The sequence below is a fragment of the Capsicum annuum genome, unplaced genomic scaffold, assembly GCF_002878395.1.
Source record: "Capsicum annuum cultivar UCD-10X-F1 unplaced genomic scaffold, UCD10Xv1.1 ctg1490, whole genome shotgun sequence".
Taxonomy (NCBI): Eukaryota; Viridiplantae; Streptophyta; class Magnoliopsida; order Solanales; family Solanaceae; genus Capsicum; species Capsicum annuum.
In genome coordinates, this window is record NW_025820315.1 from 165,965 (window position 1) to 185,701 (window position 19,737).

The window sequence follows — 19,737 nt, forward strand, 5'->3', positions numbered from 1 at the left end:
GATGTAGTATTTGAGGCTATAGAGAAGGTAAAGTTGATTAGAGAAAGGTTGAACACAGCTCAAAGTCGTCAAAAGTCATATGCGGATATGAGGAGAAGAGACCTTAAGTTTGAAGTTAATGATTTGGTGTATCTGAAAATGTCACCCTTGAAAGGGGTGAAAAGGTTTGGGAGAAAAAGGGAAACTTAGTCCCTGGTATGTTGGCCCTTACAGAGTTCTTAACCGTGTTGGGAAAGTAGCTTATGAAGTAGAGTACCTGCAAAACTATCAGTTGTTCATCCTATCTTCCATGTCTCTATGCTTAAGGAGTGTATTGGTGATTCTTTTGTTATAGATCCTTTGGAAAGCACTGATGTTTGGGACAGTCTTTCTTTTGACGAGGTTCCAGTTGAAATCCTAGACTACCAAGTCCGGAGACTAAGGAACAAAGAAGTTCCCTTGGTCAAAGTTTTGTGGTAGAACCAGTCAGTTGAGGGTGCTACTTGGGAAGCAGAAGCAGATATGCAATCCAAGTACCCACACCTCTTCTCTGCAAGTTCAGATAAAGCCGAAGGTACTATTCTTTCTTAATTCAGTCCCCTTCTAATCAAAGTTGCAGCTGTATAGCCATTTTTATCATAAGCTTATGTATTCTATGAAGTATCCGAAGGATTAGAATGAAGTAAAGTTAGTTTAGCCAAATATTTCAGTTGTGTATCCTTCATTTTCTCTACGTTCTAAACACATCTATCTACATTCGAGGACGAATATTCCCAAGGGGGAGATATTTTAAGACCCCATAAATTTTCCTCATCGTCAAATTCTTTGAAGCAAGTTAAAAGAAGCTTAACACTAAGAATTTTAGCTAAGTGTTCCAGCACTTAGTTCATTTTTGAGCCCTCGAACTTTGATGAATTAGTTTGCGACGTTCCCGACCTCCGTTTCTTAAATTTCTTATTGCGTTGCAATGGGGCAAGGTCATAAGGTATCTCAGGTGAGTTTTAGAATTTTTAGAATCCATTTAGGGCACGTTTGGGGTACCAAACCAGTAGCTAAAGGCTATTAAAGGGCACCGCCCAGCTTAGCTAAGGCTCTGGGCAAGGCACCGCCCACCTTAGCAAAGGCTCTGGGCAAAGCGCTGCCCAGGCCATAGCCTTTGTGCCCAGTTTTCATCTTCTTTTCTCCATCTCATTGAGGGTAAAATTGGTATTTTTCCACTCCTTTATCATCCTTAACACGAGATTACACCCCAAAAAATATCATATTATTCATACTTTCATCAAAAACCACCAAGAACATAGCTTAGGGTTTTTACACAAACTTCAAGAGAACTCAAAAGTTAACCGTCAGTTTTCAATAATTTTTCAAGAATTAGAATCCCCATTCTGAGGGCTACAAGAAGCACCCATTAATTTCAAGAATAGCAAACCAAATTCAAGAACTCGCTCAAATTTTTAATTTCAAGGTATGTGGGGCTTTAACAAGAACACTCTTTCGTTCTTGTGCCCAAAAGTTTTAGATTTTCTTAAAGAATTTCGTATTTCCAAGATGAATTCATATTAATTTGCTATATTTCAAGTTTATGAGATTATGGAATTGTTCAAGTATTGAATTGCATGATTATTTTGTTCAATTATGATCTAAATTGAGAGTTCATGATATAAATTGCACATTCCTATATTGATATCATGTTTCCAAGAATTTTCAAGAGTTGTTGTCATGAGTTGAACTTTATTGTGAAATTGTGAGTCTTTGAGGATGAATTATTGATACTCTAAGAATTGTACTTATATTTCTATGTTGTTGAGATTTTAAAACTTTGACGAAAAGTCTATCAAGATTTCAAGAAAAGAATTGAGTTTTGATTCTAAGCTAAGAAAGAAATCCACATTGTTTGTTTGATTTGAGATAAAGGGGAAGCAGAGTGGCTCCCATTACATATTGTTGAATTATTTAAGGTGGATTTTCTTAAAGTTCTGAGCTAAGTAAGGGAGTAGTATTTAGCATGGAGTTGGGCTTGATTTTGAGGTCTCATGCCCTAGAACTACGTGCCCCTGTAGCTTTTTGATTTACCCTAAGTGGGTTAAGCTAGTGATCACTAAAAGTTAAAGGTTCTGCTCAGATGGAAAGAATAGAATAGCTCACCCCAACGTGGGTAAGACGTTGTACTCCATGTAGCTCACATGGTTTATGTCGGTTAGAAGAAACTCCCAAAGTTATATAATCCCGAGTCCCAAGTGTCCCAAAGTTTCTTAAGTTTTCTACAGTCTCAAGTCTTAAAGTTCCTAAAGTATCAAGTTCTTGAGTTTTAAAGAATTTTTACTATCCTTAATCTAAAAGTGTAAGTTTTAAGGTATATTGATTTTGAAGGCTATGACCTTATGATTCCTAACGTTTTCAAGTGCCATGATTATTAAGTTCCCAAGAAGTTTCTTACTTCCATGAGATTATAGCTTATGTCCTGAAAGTTGATATTTTAAGATTTCATCTAACTTACAAGTTGAGAACAAAGAAAGAATATAGATCCAGAATAAAGTGAAATGACTCACGTGATTTCTATTATCTATTTTCTAACCACAACTTATGAGCATTTTATTCAAGCTATGTAAGTCATCTATTATAGCATGCATGTTTTCTATTAAGACTTGTGATACTGATTATTTATTTGCATACACCCCACATGCTCAGTACATTCCCAAAGTAATGATCCATATATACATCTGTGTGCTACATTGTCTTATAATGTAGGTTCGGGTGATCCGTTCCAGCCTCGTCAGTGATCCCCGAGTGCCTTTATCTACATATCCATAGTGGTGAGTCCTCATGGTTCAAGGACCGGTTATATTCAGATATTCAATTTATTTAGTAGTTGTTCATTTCTTTTCAGTTGAGTATGAGTCAGTTGGGGACCTGTCCCAATGGCTCTCTAGTTCTTGAGTAGTAGAGGCTTTGTCAGACTAGTTTTCAGATTGTTAGTATGTCGAGATTTCTAGTATTATGGTTGTTCGGACAAATTATTTTCACAGTATTTCTTATGATTTGATATAATAGTGCCTGTGATTTGTCTATTTCATCTCTAAGCAAGTTATTATGTGAAGTAGCAGGCTCAAAGGGTTAGCTTGGGGCTACTTGTAGCCTTCAGCACCGTGTGATGCTTCGGGACCCATTTTTGGGGCGTTACTCATAGCATGTGGATAAGTTATTTTGTCCAAGTCAAAAAATCTACACGTACAAGATCTTGTTTGAAGATCGACCATGGCAGCATCACCATGACCGGTGATACAGAATTTGTAATCTGCTATTTTATAAGAGAATAACCTATTCCCCAAACTGATGTTCGTAGATATTTTTTTCGATTTCGAGAACAAATCGAGATTTTTTTTCTGGGCACTTGAACTGCACACGCCTTTCGTTAAAAAAATTGCTATACTTCTCGCTTATTTTTTCAAAATAGCCTTGATGGGAAATTCTCTTTCATCCCCAAACAATGAATTCACCGATTCAGCTATGTTTGATGTCATAATATTGTACCTATAGAAAAGAATCACTTAGTACGACATCATACTAAACTTGTAAATTAAACAAGACATTAAATTCATAAGAATGTACCTATTTGCTGAACAAAATATCCAGCTTCATCTCTCGAAACTGACACATGCAAGAAATTCTGCTACCTTGGGATTTACATCCGCTATTTGATTGAAATGATCTAAAAACTCCTATCTACTATATGTTTTAGCTTCTCTATAAAAAAGGGTGATGACCCTTTCATTGTGATAGTTGTTTCGAATGTTCTCTCCAAGATATTTGATGAAACAACCAAAGTAAGATGAAGTGAAGAAAAGTGAACCAATCTTTGGAATACTTGGATGCCTATCCGATACAAAACACAACTCTTTAGTATCTTCGATGCAGCGTCACAGTTGTTAAAAAAAATCCATAAGAGGCATCACATTCCTTGTCCGTTACATAAAAAGTGACAAAAAAGATGTGATTCTACTCATCCTGCGCCACCGCCGCTAGCAGAACTCCATCATACTACCATCATAGCCCAGTAATACAAAAAATACGGAAGTAAGATATATGTTAGAGTTATTAGAATTTACCTATAAATTATTAAATTAATTATGCGAAGACCATTTAAAAATAGAGAAGCTTTTAGAAAAATTAAAGAATCTTTAATTAGTAATTATTCAGAATATATAAGTCTAAATAAAATAAAAGAAAACCCACAAAGATTAGCTTACTTAATTACATTAATATCTAGTATTGAATCAAAATTAATAATCCATTTAAAATCTAGAAGAATGAAACACATACCACCTAATTATGATAAAATTAGATTTAGATATCCACCAAGATATTATAAATATAATTTAAAATGAATAAAGTACAACAATACAAAGAATTAAAATAAATTATTTTTGAAAAACGTAAAGAATTAAAAATAAGAATAAAAAGACTACATTATAATATATTTACCGGAGTTAGTAAAAACTCAAAAGATACACAAAAAGATGAAATATCAAAATTAGAATCACAAATAGATAGTTTAGAATATATATATCAACATGAACTATTCACAATAAAATGAACAAAGAAAAATTTATAATAGATGAAAAAATATATGAAAACCACGAAGGATAAAAAATAAAAATAGTATTTTCTAATCTAGGAAGAAGATATAAGAAAATAGGTGAACATTTATATCTAATGTTAGAAAAAGAAGAATTAAAATTAGAAGATAAATTGACAGCAATGGTAAGAATAGAAAGAGAAAATGAAGAGATAGATAGAAAAAAGAAAATAGAAAAAATAAAACAACAAATTACGGAAGAAATACGAAAAATAGAAGAAACTAAAAGTAGTAGGATTGCTGAATTAGAAAAAGAACTGCAAATGTTAAAAGAGCTGTATGAACAAAGACAAAAAGAAAAAGATAGAGAACAAAAATTACTGAACGAGATAAATCAATTTAAGGAAAAATTAGAAATAAAAAATAAAGAATTAGAAATAAATAATATAGATGTTGAAGAGACAGAGACAGATAATTATGATTCCGAAGATAGTGAAACATATATAGAAATATTAACAAATACAAAAAATTTAGAAATCAATGGAAAACAAAAAGAAATTAATGAGGAAAACTTAGAAAGTACCCACATAGAAATAAATACTCTTGATAAAAAAGAAGATAAAAATATAATACCTAAATCAACAGAAATAAGAAAACCTATGTATTATAAGAATAAGTTTAAAAAATATAATGAAGATGACAAATGGATACCAAAACAAATAATTAATAAAAATTATAACTTTTTAGACCTAGACTGTGTAATAGATACAGAAAAACAATACAATTATGGATAGAATATATGACAAAACAATTATTAGATAATAATATAAATATAACAGATGCACCAGAATATATAGAAAAAACACTAATAGGATCAGTAAAACTATGATTTTCAAATTTAACTGAAAATAGCAAAAAAGTATTAAGAACTAATAAACCTATAGAAGGAACATCATCAACAACAACTAAACTAACCTCTATAGAATTATTAAAAAAATATAAAACAGCTATAAAAGATGAATTTGGTAGTACGACAACAATAGAAGAAGAACAAGATGAAGAAAAAGATACAAATAGGAATTTAATGTTAAAATTAGCAATATGTAATATGTGTTATATAGATGAATATACTTGTGCATTTAAAGAATATTATTATAAAGGAGCATATAGTATAGAAGAAAGTAAAGGGATAAGAAAATTATATTTTAATAAATTACCCGAGCCATTTAGGTCAAAAATAATAAAAAGTTGGGAAGAAGCAAAAATAGTAGATACGTTAGGAGCAAGAATAAAATTTTTACAACAATGGTATAGAAACTTATGTGAAAAATATAGAGAAGAATTAAAAATAGAAAAAACATTAATAAGGAATGTAGCATGTTGCAAAAATAAAATAGCACCCCAATTTGGATGTGAAGAAAGATATTATAAGAAATGAAAAAGACATAAGAAATATAAGAAATATAAAAAATCAAAATATAAATATAAGAAACCAAGAAAAAGATATTATGTAAAAAATTATAAATACAAAAGACCATATAGAAAGAAGAAATCTATAAAAGAATGTACTTGTTATAATTGTGGAGCTAGAGATTGTAAATTACCTAAAAATTCAAAAAATAAACAAATATCAAAAATAAAAATAGATAATACAGAATATATGCAGATAGATTATATAGATTATGAATTAGAAAGTGAGGATAGTATATATGAAATTTCAGAAAACGAAACAGATAATGAAATAGATAGTGAAATAGATGAATCAAATGACTGAAGAAGATATAAAAATAATAACAAAGGAAGAATATTTAAATGATGAAGGAACAGAACAAAAAATAATATTTGACAGTAACATATTTGATGAAATAAAAGGAAAAGAATTAGATTTAAGTGTAGAGAAAATATTTAAAATACCAACAATAAAAAATATTTTTACTAGGAAAAAGGACGAATATTATGTAGTATGCCAAAAAGAACATGTAATAGACTGCAGATATGCAAAAGGCAAAGCTAGTATACCACTAGTAACAAAAAGAATAATTAATAAAGAGATAAATGATATAAAAAGTAAAGGAGATCCAATGAAATATGTACACCTTGGAGGTACAGAGATATTAATAAAAGCATGTTTTAGAGAAGGAATAGATACACCAATAGAATTATATTTAGCAGATGATAGAATTATAAAACCTATAGAAAAAAGCATAATAACTGCCGTAAAAGGAAATCTAATATACGAAAAATTTAAATTTATAATAAGTGCAAATTATTCAGTAGCGGTAACAGATAGAAACATAGATAAATCACTTGTATTATATTGGAAAATATTAGGAATAGAATTAACCCCAGGAAGTAAAATATTTACAGCAAGATGCAAAAATCTATATGTATTAACAACAAAACATAAAATAACAGGAAAAAATAAGATTAACAAAATACGAATAGAAAGTCCATTCGAACAAATTGTAAAAACAATAGATTATAATGATTATAGCTAGATGTATTTCTGGAATAATGTTATCTTCTCCATTAATTGTAGGGGGGTGCGGATATCTAATGTATGAAATAGATTTATTAGGTATCTAGTGAATCTATTTTTCTTTGTGCGTGGATATTCTTTTAATGATTTACTTTTTGCGTAAGATATATTCATTAATTTGTTTGGTTTATTATTTTATCCTGTAGTAATTGCAGAGTTACAAATTTCTGTATATTAATTTATCCTAACTGTACTGTAATGTATATCTAATTCTAGATTTTCAATGTTATTTATTATCTTGTATTGTTCTTCTCGTAGTGAGTTTTTTAAATTATATAAACTATCACATGTACTTTTATCTAAATTTTCTAAGGTTTTTTCTATCCATATTAATTTTTCTTTTAGATTTTCCATTATTTTTCTAATTCGGTTTCGATAATTTATTTCATTATTTAGATTATGTTGATTTTCTCTAGTTTTTCTAATATATTCTAACATCTCTTAATCTGTATAATATCCTTCTGAGTAAATTTCTTCGTATAACTGTTCTAGTAAATAATAGACTAAAATTTGGTAAAACCCGGTCAAAAGACATAAAAATAAAAATCTTCAATATATACTATATATACCCACCTATATACATTTTAAATACGTTAAACAATATATATAAACCATATATATAGTATATACTACATTAGAATTTAAAAAAATATATACACGTATACACAATTACACATGTAATCGTGTATATGACTATACGTTAGTTAAATATATATATTACTCTAAATAAAACATATTCTACAAGATATAGACGACAATATAATGATATATATAATAATATATAAAACATATACACATGTATACATTAAATATATACATCTATAGAAAATATACACACATATATACACACCATTCAATATATACGTACTACTTTAAATAAAATATACTACAATATATATGTACACAAAATATATATATATAGTTATACACTAATTTATAAAATATATACACATGTATACGTTAAATATATACGTCTATAGAAGATATATACACATATATACGTACCATTCAATATATATGTACTACTTTAAATAAAATATACTACAATATATATATACACACACTAAATATATAGTTATACACTAATTTATAAAACATATACACATGTATACGTTAAATATATACGTCTGTAGAAGATATATACACATAAATGTACGTTTCAATATATATGTACTACTTTAAATAAAATATACTACAATATATATATAAACAAACTATATATATAGTTATACACTAATTTATAAAACATATACACATGTATACATTAAATATATACGTTTATAAAAGATATATACACATATCACTGACTGAACGACGAGGAGAAAGAAGAGCATTATTATTAGAAAAAGATGCCCTAGAACATATACATACCATTCAATATATATGTACTGCTTTAAATAAATTATACTACAATATATATACACACACGCTATATAGATAGTTATACACTAATTTATAAAACATATACACATGTATACATTAAATATATATGTCTATAGAAGATATATACATATATATACGTACCATTAAATAAAGACGTACTACTTAAAACAAAATATACAACAATATATATATATATATACACACACTATATATAAAGTTATACACTAATTTATAAAATGTATACACATGTATTCGTTAAATATATGCGTCTATAGAAGATATATACACATATATACGGACCATTCAATATATATGTACTACTTCAAATAAAATATACTACAATATATATAAATACACACACTATATGTAGAGTTATACACTAATTTATAAAACATATACACATGTATACGTTAAATATATATGTCTATAGAAGATATATACACATATAAACGTACCATTCAATATATAAGTACTACTTCAAATAAAATATACTACAATATATACATATAGACACTACATATATAGTTAAACACTAATTTAAAAAACATATACACATGTATACATTAAATATATACGTATATAGAAGAAATATAAAAATATATACGTACCATTCAATATATACGTACTACTTTAAATAAAATATACTACAATATATATGTACACAAAATATATATATATAGTTATACACTAATTTATAAAACATATACACATGTATATGTTAAATATATACGTCTATAGAAGATATATACACATATATACATACTACTTTAAATAAAATATACTACAATATATATACACACACACTATATATATAGTTATACACTAATTTATAAAACATATACACATGTATATATTAAATATATACGTCTATAAAAGATATATACACGTACTACTTTAAATAAAATACACTACAATATATATACACACATACTATATATATAGTTATATACTAATTTATAAAACATATACACATGTATACGTTAAATATATACGTATATAGAGGATATATACACATGTGTACGTACCATTCAATATATACATACTACTTTAAATAAAATATATTACAATATAAATATACACAAACTACATACATAGTTATACATTAATTTTAAAATATATACACATGCATACGTTAAATATATACGCCTATAGAAGATATATACACATATATACGTACCATTCAATATATATGTACTGCTTTAAATAAAATATACTGCAATATATATATACACACACAAAATATATAGTTATACACTAATTTATAACACTTATACATATGTATACGTTAAATATATACGTCAATAGAAGATATAAACACATATATACATACCATTCAATATATACGTACTACTTTAAATAAAATATACTACAATATATATACTACAATAAATACATACACTATATATATAGTTATATACTAATTTATAAAACATATACACACGTATACATTAAATATATACGTCAATAGAAGATATATACACATATATACGTACCATTCAATATTTATGTACTACTTTAAATAAAATATACTGCAATATATATATACTACAATATATACACACAGTATATATATAGTTATACACTAATTTAGAAAACATATACTCATGTATACGTTAAATATATACGTCTATAGAAGATAGATACACATATATACGTACCATTCAATATATATGTACTACTTTAAATAAAATATACTACAATATATACACACACTATATATATAGTTAAATACTAATTTATAAACTTATACACATGTATACGTTAAATCTATACGTCTGTAAAAGATATATACACATATGTACGTACCATTCAATATATACGTACTTCTTTAAATAAAATATACTACAATATATACATACAGACACTATATATATAGTTAAACACTAATTTATAAAACATATACACATGTATACGTTAAATATATACTTATATAGAAGATATATACAAATATATACGTACCATTCAATATATACGTACTACTTTAAATAAAACATACTACAATATATATATACACACACACTATATATAGTTATACACTAATTTATAAAACATATACACATGTATACGTTAAATATATACGTCTATAGAAGATATATACACATATATACGTATTACTTTAAATAAAATATACTACAATATATATACACATACTATATGTACAGTTATATACTAATTTAGAAAACATATACACATGTATACGTTAAATATATACGTCTATAGAAGATATATACACATGTATACATATCATTCAATATATACGTACTACTTTAATTAAAATATAGAACAATATATATATACACACACTCTATACATAGTTATACATTAATTTATAAAATATATACACATGTATACGTTAAATATAAACTTCTATATAAGATATATACATATATATACGTACTATTTAATATATATGTACTACTTTAAATAAAATATACTACTATATATCTTTACACTCTCTATATATATAGTTATACACTAATTTATAAAACCTATACACATGTATACATTAAATATATACGTCAACAGAAGATATAAACACATATATACGTACCATTCAATATATACGTACTACTTTAAATAAAATATACTACAATATATATACTACAATATATACATACACTAATATATAGTTATATACTAATTTATAAACATATACACATGTATACATTAAATATATGTGTCAATAGAAGATATATACACATATAAACGTACCATTCAATATATATGTACTACTTTAAATAAAATATACTATAATATATATTTACTTCAATATATACACAGACTATATATATAGTTATACACTAATATTGAAAACATATACTAATGTATACGTTAAATATATACGTCTATAGAAGATATATACACATATATACGTACTATTCAATATATACGTACTACTTTAAATAAAATATACTACAATATATATGCTACAATATATACACACACTATATATATAGTTATATTCTAATTTATAAACGTAGACACATGAATACGTTAAATATATACGTCTGTAAAAGATATATACACATATGTATGTATCATTCAATATATACGTACTACTTTAAATAAAATATACTACAACATATATATATACGGACACTATATATATTGTTAAACACTAATTTATAAAACATATTCACATGTATACGTTAAATATATACATATATAGAAGATATATACAAATATATATGTACCATTCAATATATATGTACTACTTTAAATAAAATATACTACAATATATATATACACACACTATATATATGGTTATACACTAATTTATAAAACATATACACATGTATACGTTAAATATATACGTCTATAGAAGATATGTACACATATATACGTACTACTTTAAATAAAATATACTACAATATATATATACACACGCACACTATATATAGTTAGTTATACACTAATTTATAAAATATATAATCATTTATACGTTAAATATATATGTCTATAGTTGTAATACCCCGTATGTTTCTAAGCTAGGAGACGAACCATTTTTCCTACGTATGAAACCTCTTATCCTGTGAGTAGCATTTTAGTGCATGACTTACAATGAGTATCCTAGCGATAAGATAGCTTATGATACATTAAGCATGTTCATATGAGTCACTTAAGGTAATACAAGCTAAGAGTTTTTGAATCCATCAAGTTTTAGTGTTCGATTTTGTAAAGGTCATCTTTGAATGAGTATAACTCAATGCTAATGTGGTATTTTGGCTGATTTAGAACTACCAAATTGTAGAGAATCAAATTATCTTTCCAACAATACCAATTTCGCCTTAATCCAATACCAGAGCGAAAAGTTATGCTCTTTTTCGTGAGTGACAGTAAGGATAGGCGATTGGTTAGGCGCCGCCCAACCTAGCTTAGGCAATCACTTGGGCGCCACCTAAGTCAGTTCCAGGTGCCAAAAATGCCCCATTTTGAGTTATTTTTAGGGTAATTAAGTCTTTTAACACTCCTTACACGTCCCTAAACTTAACCCTACGAAATATATAGCTTCGAAACACATTACAACCCTATTAACATCTCAAAGCTCATCATCCAAGAGCACCATAGGAGAAAAACAACCAGGGTTGCACAATAAAGCTTGAAGATCAAATTTCAAGGAAATTCCTCCGTCAATCATCAAGAACCTCCCTTCCAAGGTATGCGTAGTGTTCATCTATGGATTCAATTCGTTCATAAAGCTCAAGAATCATGCTTTTAAATGTTGTTTTGTAAACTTTTTGTGGTGATATGAATATGTACATGTTGATGATGGATGTTTAAGTTTCAAGATGATATCTAAGGATGTTTTCATGAAATACATGTGGTTTTTGGTTGAAAATCATGAACTTTGGGTGGTTTAATATAATGCAAGTATAAAATCCACCTATGCCTTAAAGAATGCATGCAAGGTGTTTGATAAAATGCCTAGGATGCTAGAAATTCCTATTTGCATGATTCCATGATATTCACATGACAAGTCCATGTTAGCTATACACTTCAGAATTTCCATGCTAATTATGTATTCTTATGGTAGTGGCATGAAGCATGTATGATAATGGAGATATAAATTATGTACACAAAATATATTCATTCTTCCCCTACCATGTTTGAGATGTTGAATAAATACATGAAGTATAATAGCCCCAAATCATTACAACATGAACTAAACATTACATGTTGCCGTTCCCTTATGCTTGAATGGTTTCCATGCGATTGCTATGAATAGTATATGTTGTCGGAATGCCCATGATATTAGAATATGAGATTTATGACTTGATTATAAGCATTCCTATTCATGATAGATATTATGATGACCATGTACTTCATGAAATCCCCCACTCATGTATTATGGATTTTTATTGATGGTCGTGTACTCAAGAAATTCAAGTTGTGTCAATTTCCTTCCATCGAGTCCTAGGGGTACTTGTACCCGAAAAATATAGCTATGTGCCTAGAGCCATGTCATGTTTTCACGATACTCTCAGTCAAGCCATGATCTATAGAATTCAGTCAGTCATGTGACTCAGGAAAGGTCAGAAATCTCAGTAATCTCAGTAGTTCAGTAATCTCAGTAATCTCAGTACTCAATAACCTCAGCAACCTCAGTATTCATAGTAAATCTCAGTAACTTCAGTACTCTCAACTATTCCTCAAAACTCAGTACATTCTATCAGTCATCTGAATCCAGTAAACTTAGTTTAGCTCTGCTAAACAATACCACTAGTATCAGTCCAGTTAATCAGTATCAGTTCAGCTAATCAGTTTAGTTCAGTTATTCAGTTCAGCTTAGTTATTCAGTTCAGTGTCCTTCAGATGGGAGTAGAAGTTAGCACCGAATGAACCCAAGGATGGGAACTCACCCGCCAATTCAGGGTGTGATTCTTAGTAGTCATCCTTGTGTTCCAGAACTACGTAGCCAGCATAGGTTGAGACATCTTAACCTGTCAGATTAGGGTTGATGAGGTGGCTTAACCCGTCAGTTTAGGGTTTCCACCGTTCTCATTGAGTACCTGCCAGTATAGGGTTCTCACAATTGTTATTACCAGTGGCGCGGTATTGACACCCCTCCAGTCGGGGCAGAGATTGGACCCCAGCTTAGCTATTATAGCGTATTTAGGGCATGTTGGTTAGATAACTACTTCCCACAGTTTCAGTTACAGATTTCAGGACTGTCAGCTATAGCTACCCAGTCTTAGTAAAGAACTCAGATAGATCTTCAGATTTCAGTATATCAGGGCTGTCAGATATAGTCAACTCAGAAATAGAATGGAACTCAGCTAGTTTCCTTCATATTTATGGACTGTGAGATATAGTCACTTATGTTATCAATCACAACAGTTATCAGAACTCATGATATCAGTACTCATCTTCAGGACTGTCAGATACAGTCAATCAGACCAGTTCTTCATAATTCGAACTATCAGAAACAATCATTCATTTATCAGTAATGCAATATCAGTCTCTTAGTATTCAGTAATACAGTATCAGATCCATCACTTATTAGTGATTTACATATCAATATCAGTAAACTCAGTTTTTCAGAATCTCATTATCAGTACACTCATGTTGTCAGTATTCAGACTCAGTAGTCCGTATCTCCACAAGTTCAATTACGTATGAATATATGTACTCTCACGTTCATATCAATCAGTATTGTCTACGCATATAACCCTTTTCATTTAGCCTACCTCACTCGTATACTCAGTACATTCAGACATACTGACGCATTTGCGCTATGGTGCTTTCTCTTATGTTACACCATAGGTTCAGAGGCATGAGCTCCAAATCAGCAGTAGATTCTAGGATCACTAGTCAGAGTTAGACGTGAGTCCTCATCCTTTGAGGATATGATGATTTCATTTTTATTTTAGTTTTCACTTTATTTCAGTAGTTGGAGTTAGTTGGGGACATGTCCCATCAACTCCTTATTCAGTTCAGTTAGAGGCTTTCAGACTAGATATCAGATTAGATGTTTAGACTTTAGTATTTATGTTCCTTTTTGGTATTGTTATACCATATTTTTCAAATATGTATTAGTATTGAACCTTATCGCCTTACAGTTTATGTTTCCGCATATTTTATGAGATATTATGCAGTTTACAGGTACAAATATCAGTCATGGGTTAGCTTGTGGTCCTTCGGGGTCATGAGCATCGTGTGGCATTTCGGTTCAGAAAATTGGGGCGTTACAATAGAAGATATATACACATATATACGTACCATTTATACGTACTACTTTAAATAAAATATACTATAATATATATACACACATACTATATGTATAGTTATATACTAATTTATAAAATATATACACATGTATACGTTAAATATATACATCTATCGAAGATATATACACATGTATATGTATCATTCAATATATACGTACTACTTTAAATAAAATATACTACAATATATATATACACACACTATATACATAGTTATATATTAATTTATAAAATATATACACATGTATACGTTAAATATATACGTCTATAGAAGATATATACACATATATACGTACCATTTAATATATATGTACTACTTTAAATAAACTATACTACAATATATCTATACACTCTCTCTATATATAGTTATATACTAATTTATAAAACTTATATACATGTATACGTTAAATATATACGTCAATATAAGATATAAACACATATATACGTACCATTCAATATATACGTACTACTTTAAATAAAATACACTACAATATCTACATACACTATATATATAGTTGTATACTAATTTATAAAATATATACACATGTATACGTTAAATATATACCACTTTAGAAAATATACACACTTATATACGTACCATTCAATATATACGTACTACTTTAAATAAAATATACTACAATATATACACACACTAAATTTATAGTTATATACTATTTTATAATACATATACATATGTATACGTTAAATATATACGTCTATTGAAGATATATACACATATATATGTACCATTCAATATATATGTACTACTTTAAATAAAATATACTGCAATATATATATACACACACTATATATATATAGTTATACACTAATTTATAAAACATATACACATGTATACGTTAAATATATACGTCTATAGAAGATATATACACATAAATGTACCATTCAATATATACGTACTACTTTTAATAAAATATACTACAATATATACACACACACACTAAATATAGTTATATACTAATTTATAAAACATATACGCATGTATACGTTAAATATATACTACTTTAGAAAATATACACACATATATATGTACCATTCAATATATACGTACTACTTTAAATAAAATATAATACAATATTTATACTGCAATATATACACACACTAAATATATAGTTATATACTAATTTATAAAACATATACACATGTATACGTTAAAATATTTACTACTTTAGAAAATATACACACATATATATGTACCATTCTATATATATACGTACACATATAAAATATATGTACTTCTTTAAATAAAACATATGCTACTTAATATAATAAATTAATAATACTTTATAGTAAGTTAGTCCGTTTGTTAATTTTTATTTTTTTTAAAAAAACATTAATTGGGCCAGTTTCGAGCTGGTTAACCAATGAGCCTGGACCGTGCTTGGTCCGGGACGGGTTAATCGGGCCTAAAATAAAAAATAAACCGGCATGGTACCTTACAGCCCGTGGGCTGATCGGGCCGGGTCAAATCGGGCAGGGTTGATTAGGTGGGCCGGGTCAGCCCGGCACGTTTGACACTCTTATCTCTCTCTATATCCCTCACTCAATTTTAACTTTATGTGTTGTGAATTTATTTATTTTACATTAAATTTACCACTAAATTAAGGTGACACATCTTACTAACACGACTCTCATTGTTTGTAGTTTATTATTATTTTGATTTAAACGTAAATATTTTCTTTATTGGATTAACTACAAAGCAAAGGTGTACACCAGAGTCTGTAATCCGAGGAAGACGAAGAATACACAAATTATGATACTTTTCGCATATTATTTGCATGTTGCAAAAGGTGAGTCTCACATCTCTTGTATATTTCATTATTTGTATGATATGTACACTAGGTGAAAATGGTTTTTATGACATCACTTAATTGATATCAGATTAATAAAGTTATTCGACCTCTGTTTATCACGTAATTACCCACATAGTATATTAATTCGGTCGGGATCCACATTTATGGACCTCAAAAGGTGCTTAATGTGAATCCTTATTCAAATTTCTAGTGACACAAACTAATTCAACGATTCGTATTTAGCCTAAAATGGTGCCTTAACACACCTTAATTCGTTAGGTGACAACTCTTCTCTTTTAACCATCCTAAAAAGAGTTATCACATCAAATTTCACTTTTTCAAATTTTGTCATTTCAGTTATTTCTCAAGATGAATGAGTGAATTTGTTGAATTTCAAGTATTTAATTTCACCAATAAGATACGGAGACTTACTTCACATTTAGAATGGATTTCGAAGATAAAAATTCTTTATCGATAAATCCATAAATCGACCTAGATAAATTCATGAACTCAATTGGATTCTCTCGAATAAAAACAAGACAAAGTAAAGAGTTCTTTATTTTTCTTGATATTCTTGGCACTTCTGAGCCCTTTCTTTACTTTAGATAATCATTTACTTTAGATAAAGAGATAAAGGAAATTGATTGTAAAAGCTGTACATATCTATGTAATATAGAAAAAAAAATGAGAGAAAGAAAGATTCTTTCTCGCAAAAAAAATAAGGCACGATGGTATGGCGACTCTATTGGGGAGATTACAAAAATGGTTAAAAAGCTAGAGTTTTGGAGGTAGCGTGCTTTGAGTGTAGAAGAAAAGGTGCAAGAGATTCGTGAGGAGTTTTACCAACAAAGTAAAGAGTATCTTGGCATCGAAAGTGTGACCAGTCCCCATCATTTTGACAAAGCTCTAGAGGCCTACAAGAATGAAGGCAAAGAAAAATACATTTTTAGAATTTAATTTAGTTTTCTTTATGGTTTCCTTGTATTTTCAATTTATGAGACAATTTGATTTGATGATTTTTTAATATTTTAGGATTTATTTTTATGAGCAAATGACATCATTTTATGACATATATATCTGTCAAACTATGATAGGCGTACCTCTAACTTCAAAGAGGCTCCCAGAATAGGAAACATCAATAATGTGCTTATTGCGTGTTGTCTTTATCACTCTCTTATACCAAAACATACTAATTTTAAATTTTGTTGCTTTTATAGTTGTTTTTCCTTTTCATAAAAGTTGATTTGTGCACTTTGGCCTATCACACACAATTAAAAGGAGCTTATTCTCCTCTTCCTACAAGTTTAAGTCATAAAGGTAAAGAAAAATAAGGAGATTATCCAAATGCTACAAAAAAGTGGTGATAGTACAGAAGGAGAAAGTGTCATTGGACCGAACGAAATTTCCTAAGAATAGAACAACGAATCCTGGAGCTAAAAGAAGAGTTAGGGCAGGTGCACAACTTGGCCAAACTTCCACTTACACTAAACACTCCTCCCGAACCACGGGTACATTCATACTATCAAGAAATCCCAAACTCCTATTCCAAGTCATCAAATGTCACCTTCTCAACCCCAAAATTTTCAAAACATCCAAAATCCTCCAAATTCTACTCAAAATATCCAGAATCCTCCAAATCCCACGTATGTTCCTACCCAGCACTTCCAAAATCCTAAATACTCAAATCCCATACCTTCACAAAATCCTCCAAACCCTACATATACCCATCAAAATGTCCAATTTGTGGTTGAGAGCTAAAGCATATAGAGGGAAGTAAGGGAATAGGGGGCTCAATTATGAGAAATTTTGTATTCACCCTAATATAGAGTTGTCGACGGGGTACAAACCTTGAAAATTTGAATTGTATGAAGAGAAAAGAGATGCCAAGGCGCATCTACGCATGTATTATGACAATTTGGAAAAAGTCGAGAAGAATTAGAAATTAAGGATAAAAATGTTCATGAGATTCTCATCGGGGAGGATTTAACGTGGTATATTGAATAGGATGAAAAGAATTGGGATGGCTGGATCGTATGATGTTTGAATTCATGGAGTGTTTTGGGTTCAATATTGATAATGTGGTGTTATGTGCATACTCTAAGGAGGAAGTCAAATAAGTTATTCGGGGATTATGCTATAAAGTGGAGGTATGAGGTTGTAAGAGCTCGGCCCCCAATAGAAGAATCTCAAATGAAAGAATACTTTGTTATCGCATAGGAGATGCAATAACTTGAGAAAATAATGACTATTATGGATAAAATTTTTGTGGAAATCATTAAGGTAGGAGAAATTCTTGATGAGTGTCTTAAGAATGGGAGCATCATCAATCTGGAAGCTTTACAGGATACTAATAAAACCTTATGGTCTGGAAAAATCTCTAAGAACAAGAAAAAGAAAAAAGTGGTTACAGTAATGGTAGTCTAATCTTCAAAGAGTGTTCTAAGTTACCAAAGTATCCCATCCTTCTCCTCAACAAAATTACAAACCCAAAGCCAACTTTGAGAAAAAAAATACACCTCTCTAGCTGAACCCATAGCCTAGTTATATGAAAAACTCAAAGAAGCGGGATACATCACGCCTATTACTATCATACCTATTAATACTAAGACTGAGCATTACAACCCTGATCAAGTTTGTTCCTACAACTCTGGGATGAAAGGACATCCTATAGAGGCACCTTGAAGAACAAAATTTAAAATTGATTGATACTAAGGCCATTTAGTT